The 6,788-nt window shown below is 41.9% G+C and overlaps 1 long non-coding RNA gene across 1 annotated transcript; it reads left to right on the forward strand.

Annotated features, from left to right (window-relative positions):
- The first annotated feature begins 926 nt into the window (after positions 1 to 926).
- LOC141575644 (uncharacterized) lies at positions 927 to 6,370 on the forward strand. Its single transcript, XR_012503334.1, has 2 exons — positions 927 to 1,850; positions 5,444 to 6,370. It is a non-coding gene; the product is annotated as an uncharacterized LOC141575644 (long non-coding RNA).
- Positions 6,371 to 6,788: the final 418 nt, after the last annotated feature.

Here is a 6,788-nt window from a genome sequence, read left to right on the forward strand (position 1 = left end):
ATCCCTACATCTTAAATGGACTACTTGCTCACTGTAAGTCTTTGGCTGTACTTTAGGCATTCTTATTATTTGGCTAAAGCTTATTGTCTGATGGTTAATTCATGAAGGGTTCATAGAAACCAAATTCTCTCAAGTTGTTGTATGTTTAAAGGCATTTTGTTTTTGCAACAGTCTTGATTGGCATGTGGCCAGGTGTAGAATTCTGGGGTTGTATTTTCCTCCTGGAAGAGTTTGTAAGTGTGGCCCTGTGTGTCCCAGTGTCCTACATGTAGCTGTGCCAATGGCTGAGACAGGCTGCCTATTTCCTGCTTTAAGAATATGTTGCTCTGCTCAATAAGCCTAACAAAACATCACAGGCTGAGTGGCTTCAATAACAGGCATTTGTTTTCTCACAGTTCTGGGGGCTTTAGGTCTGAGATCAAGGTGCCATCATGGTTGATTTATGGTGATATCTCTCTTCCTGGCTTGCAGATGGTCTCCTTCTCATCGGGTCATTGTGTGGCTCTTCCTCTGTGTGTGAGTGAGAGAGAGCTCTCTGGTGCCTCTGCCTTTTCCTGCAGAGATGTTAGTGCTGTCCTGTGACCTCACTGACCCTGGATTACCCCCCAAGGGGTCTTCATCTCCAAACACAGTCACCTGAGGGTTGCAGCTTCAGCATAAGAGTTTTGGGACACACAGCCCAGTATATAACAAAGGGTAATGTGGATTTATTTATTTATTTTTTTGTCAAAAAGCCCAGATATTTTTTTTTCTTTCTTTCTTTTTTTTTTTTTTGTTTACAGCTTAAATATGTGATGTAAATCCATATTTATTGACATGGACAAATGTTCACAACATATTGCTGAATGACAAAAAGCAGGTTTATTAATTTTTATCTTTCTGTAATCCTGTTAATTTCCTATAAGATATTATTTTAAATAGACATTTCAAAAAATTCAGATATCTATGTCATGATTTTCATCTGCTTTATTTTTATATTTTCCTGGATACATGTTTTTTATCTTCCATTTATTTTTCCTATTTTCTCCCTCCCATCTCTTTTTCTATGAGTGTTTTTATATGGTGTTTGGCTGATCTTTTTGTGTTCTTTCCTCATCTTTGAGTGAGGGGAGCTCTTCCTGAACTGGCTGTGTGTGAGAGTTTAGGCTGGGTGGCGGGCAGCATCTGGGTGAAACAGCTTCTGCCCTGGGCTTGTCTTTCTCACAGCTGATGGTGGAGGTGTTCAATCCCACCTTTCTGCCTGTGGTCTGAGGGCAGGGGCCTGGGGAGCAAGGGTCCTGCATCTGTGCAGCTCAGACTTCTCTGGTTCCAAGCAAGGGCTCTCTGCTTTTGCTCTTCTCTGGAGAACTGGCTATTGCCTGGTGTCTGGAGTCACTGGTCTTCACTTTCCATGTCCTCACTCATCTGGTCTCGATGGGGTTGTTATTGCCCTTGGCAGCTCAATGCACATCTCTTCAGATTCACGGTGTTTGGGTGTTCTGTTATCCGAGGTGGAGTTTCCTTTTCTGTAACTTGTTCTTGTTTTGGGGGGGATTAGTAAGAGCAGAAGTGTTTAGAGAGGCTTTGCTCTCTCAAAGATTATAAACCCCACAGCCAAAATATCTTTAATCAATCACTCTAGGTGTACACTGTCTGTCAAATTAGGGAGTTGTACAGCATCTTAATGAACATGCTTTTAGATTAACTTTTTGTGGTTCTGATGTAATTACATGAAATTTGGGTGAACACTAAATATAGTGAATGTTTTCTTACAGACAGAACCTCCCCTGAATACACCAGAAAATAGAGAATATCTTGCAGAAATTATGTTTGAATTATATAATGTACTAGGACTCTACATTTCAGTTCAGGTAAGGACAAGTGACTTTCATGATTCCCAAGTGACCTTAGTTGTCTAATATGGAAGAAATGTTGATTCTAGAGGCCTCGGTAAGTTTGTGTTGTGTGGTTTCCTTTCCCATTCACTCAAGTGCACACGAACACGTCCCATTCAGGTCCAAACTCAAACACTGTACAGAGTAAGTTCTGTGATTTTTGTTTTTACTGCTGGTGTAATTTGTCCAGCTTATGTCTGTTTGCATGCATTCAAATCTAAGGTACCATCAGGGAGACAAGATAAAGATGTAGGTGTGGTTCTTTGGCTTCTTTTACTTCTGAACATAAAAAAGAAAACATACTATAGAATCTGTTTTTAAAAAAAAAGAAAAGAAAACAAATGCCTTTCAAGGGTTGCCCCTTGTGGATCTGAGCTCCTGTGGATCCATGAGTTTGCAGAACTTCCCCTGGAGCTGCTTGGTTTTTTTGGGGGGGGGTTGTTGGTTTTAGGTGTAATGTATCTGTCACTCTATATAAGGGGATTGACTGAAATTTGGGGGAATAAATGATAAAATTGTTTCCAAAATGTTTCCTGCATTTTCTATTTCCTTAAGGTAGGAAAAAAGAGGAGGAGTTGCATAGATGATTAACTTGGAAAATTCCACATGCTGTGTCCACTGTGTGCTGATTCTCAGTACACAGCAGCATTGTAAAGGCTTTGAGAATGCCTGCATTAGAGAACTCTGTTTACTCCACCACTTCCAAATTTAACCAGAAATATTTCCTCTCCCCTAAGCTGTTTCTGTTCCATGGACTAGGAGACACTTTAGGAAACACTGGACCAGTGGTTCTCAAAGTGGTCTGTGCAGCAAAGTCTCCTCAAAAGGGTTTTTCAAAGTACACATTCTCAGAATTTATATCAGACCATGGGTTTCCAGCCTCAGCACTTTGGATCAGACAGTCATTGGGGGAGAGGTGGGTACTGAGCTGTGTGTTATGGGATGTCTAGCAGCATCTCTGGTTTTGACCCACCAGGGGAAGCACCACCACCAGCCTCCTCTCCCCCAAATGTGACAGCAAGAAATGGTACCATATGTTGCCAGGTGCTCCTTGGGGGCAAAATTGCCCCTGGTTGAGAACCACCATCCTGGTCCTGCCAGATGAGAATTTCTGGGTGACAGGCCCAGTATTTTGTCTTTCTAAAGTCTCCACAAGTAGTCTTATTGCAACCCATCTGTGGACCCACACTGGAAACCAGAGGATTAGAAATTAAAACCTCCTGATTCCACAATAAAATTCCTTTCTCACTGGCTTTTCTTTGCAAAGCATTGATTTATCTTACTGAGAAGTTGATTCCTCCAGATTAAGTGCACCAAATTTACATGTTAGTTGTCCACTTTGGAATTCGGATTTGGGAGGAAGATTGAAGGTAGGGAATGGAAAGTTCATTCAGACTCAGTAAGAAAGAAAGGGCTTATTGCTCAAACCTGAGGACAGGCTGGTGGAACACTTGAGAAAGTCCCCATGCTGATGGTCTCTGTGGCTTTTGTGCAGGCAGGCCTGGCCTTAGGTGTGTACTGGACATCATGACAAGTTGGTGAATACACATTAACAGGAATCATCATTGACAGTAGGGACGGGGTCACTCATGCTATCCCAGTGGTCAACAGGGCACCCAGTTCTGCTCTTTCTGTGGGCCTAACCTGATTTGAGGTGAAGGAAGCAGTGAAAGGAAAAAACCTTTCTGTTAATTAAAACACCACTTTTGAAGACATACCTGTATTTAGCAAAGGTAACAAGAGTCTTTAAACCCAGATATGTGAGAAAGTGGAAGATGCCCAGTTTCTTTGGCACTGGCAGTTGGAAATTTGTGGTAGCAGTTATTGCAGTCAGGTGCAGTCTGATGTCCCCGCGCTCTGCTTGGCCCTGGTGTCACTTTGCCAGGAGGGTCTTCCTGGCTTTCATTCTGAACTGTTATCTGGAAATCAGTGGGTGTGTTGCATGGCCATTTGGACGGTGAATCTGTGTTCTGTGACAAGATCGGGCTGGAAAGGATTGCTTCTTGTTTTTTAAAAATTATTTAAGAGCCAAGAAGGAGAGACTGTTCACCTTGACTTGCAGGATGCTTTGCAATGTCACTTTTCGGTTCTAACTTTCAAAATATTACAGAAGTGATTCCTAATTCAGGCTTCAAGAGACTATATATATTTGTCCAATGGACTAGTTAAATGAATTATTTAAAGTTTGGTTTTTGTTTGTTTGTTTGTTTTTTTGAAAATTAATTGAAGCTATCTGGAGGCAGTTACAGTGGGAAGTCAGACCTGCCGTTCCTCCAACAGGTCCCTTCTTGGAGGCAACCCCTGATACTGATGTTTGTTATTTTGTGTATTACAATTATCTTTTGAGTGAATATAGGTTTATGTGTGTATATGTTAAGCTCCTTTTAAAAATGCAATAAATAAATCACTATGCTATACACTGGAAACTAACACAACTTTGTAAATCAACTGAGACTTAAATTTAAAAATGTAAACTAGGGTTTTTAAAAACAATTCATTTACTTCAATTAAAAAATAATCACTGTTTTATTTCAGGACGTTGCAGGGATGATGTACTAATATGATGGTGCTTTAATTCCTCAAAGTTCAGAAATCACTGCAGGGGGAGGCTGACATGTCTGCGGTCAGGAGGAAAAAACTAAATCCTTCCCCTCTGTCCTCACACCCTGCCAGTGTTCCCTTTGCCCTGGGGTGAGGAGAGGCAGGAAGCCTGCAGAGCGTGCTCTGTGCTCACAGCCCCTTCAGCCAGTCTCAGAAAACTTCCCCCTCGTGGGTGTGAGGTGTGTTGGTGCCACCTGCTGTGTGGTCCTACCTGGCTCCTCTCTGAGGTCATATCCTCAGAGGTCAGTGCAGGCCAAGGTCAGGGCCAGTGCCTGTGGGCCTGCTTCCTGTCCTCCCCTGTGCATCTAAAACAAGTTTCACACTGCACGCAGGCCTACAGAGAAAGTTGTTGTTCAAATTTTTCTCTGTTTCTTAGTGCAGTTTTTTCCCCCAATTATAAAAATTATTTATTGTACGAAATTTAGATAAAATGGAGAAATGTAAAGAAGAAAATAGAGTGACCCACAAACCTGCCCAGAGGACTGTGCCACACTTTTTTGGTATAGCCTTCTGAGCTATTTTTCTTAGACACATGATCATATTTTAAACACAATTGGGATACCCTCCATCTGATTTAATGTTCTAATTGTACAATGTGCTCCTGAAGTTGTGTTTTGCATATTGATTTATCCCTGATGTGTTTTTATGGTTAAATACTCTGTGGAAAAATATTTAGTAACAACCTAACAGCCCATCATGTGGGTATAGCACAATTCACTTGTTTTCCTATTGTTGGCTGTGGGTTATTTTAATATATTTAATCTGTGATGAAGCTGATACTTACTTAATATGGATTGAATTAATTTTAGAAAATTTTATATGTAATGTATTGAGTATAGAAATCGTGAATAGTTTCTGTTTGTGAGAGCTACTGTTCTTATGAATTTAAGTTTTTGATTTTAATAATATGTACATATCTTTTATCTTGATCTTAAATATTTTACAATTGGCTTGGACACCTGAGAAAGGCTACACACTCTCTCACTTCTAGAAGTTGGGCACCTCAGAAGGCATAAGAGGAATTCAGTCACCTGTTCTTGCAACTTCACTGGTAACTGTCTGTGCTTGTACTCGGTGGAACTGATACATCTGTCAGATGGATGAGGATTTGCTCCAGCCTTCTGTCTCCATGAGTGTGTGACAAGCAGCCAGTGCCATCAGGGAGCTCAGAGTGCCTCCTCTACCTGGTGCAGTTGGGGACATTGTCCACTCTGCCCAGCTGCTCCCACCAGCATGAGCTGGATCTTCCCAACCTGTGGCCTGAATGTTGAGTGGCACCCTGGTGGGCTGGTGAGGCCCTGGGGTCACACAGCAGCTCCTGGCCCTGTCCTGCTGGTGATGGCTGACAGCCTGGTCACTGGCCCGGGAGGGCAGCTGGGTGAGCAGATCCAAACTCCCCCCAGCATGGATATCACATAGCATAGGGTTGAGGGGAACCTGCCAGACTGTTCCTTCCTACCAAGTGCAGCTCTTTCTAGAGTGAGCAGATCGGTTATTGAGTCCTTAATGCATGCCTAAACCATGCTGTGTGCTTGACCCACTGCCTGTCACTAGGTCCCTTCTGTGCACCCACTCGCCCCATATGATGGGTGAAGGTGCCAAGACTGAAACATATGTGTTAACAGGTGTGGCCATGGTTACTCTGCCCACAGATATGGAACCAGGATCTGAGTCCAGGTTGTTACACTCTAAGTCCTGCATGCTAACCAGATTGTTGACTTTTAAATGCAAGCCAATTTGTAGTTGGTTTAAAAATTAATAGTTAAACGGCAAAAATGTATGTGACAATGAATATATATATGTTCATGTATAACTGAAAAAATTGTGCTCTACACTGGAATTTGACACAACATTGTAAAATGCCTATAAATCAATAAAAATATTTATAAAATTAATAGTTAAAACTTTTTCCTTTTTGTTAGAGGAACAAAGTAAAATGATCCATTGTTCAGACAGACAGCAGCATTTTGGAAATTAACTACCTTCTGTGGTTTTCTCTTCACATTCCTAATGGAAAGGCCACTTTGGTTGCTTACAGATCATCTCAGGTTCTCCTAATGGAATTGCATGCATGGTCATTTTATCCCCCCACCCCCAGTCCTGAGCTTTGCACAGAGTGGGGATTCAGTAAATGCTTGCATTGCCAGGGCAGGTGGGGGCAGGAGTCTAAATTAGAGTCCAGGGAGGGCTTCCCTCCTGAGGTTACTCACATGGTGTTTTGCCTCTTTGTCTCTGGAAGGTTAGGTAATTGGAAGCTGCATCAAACATATCCCTATTGCAGGTAGAGATATTATGAATTTCATTCAACAGCTG

This window comes from Camelus bactrianus, chromosome 30, assembly GCF_048773025.1.
Source record: "Camelus bactrianus isolate YW-2024 breed Bactrian camel chromosome 30, ASM4877302v1, whole genome shotgun sequence".
Lineage (NCBI taxonomy): Eukaryota > Metazoa > Chordata > Mammalia > Artiodactyla > Camelidae > Camelus > Camelus bactrianus.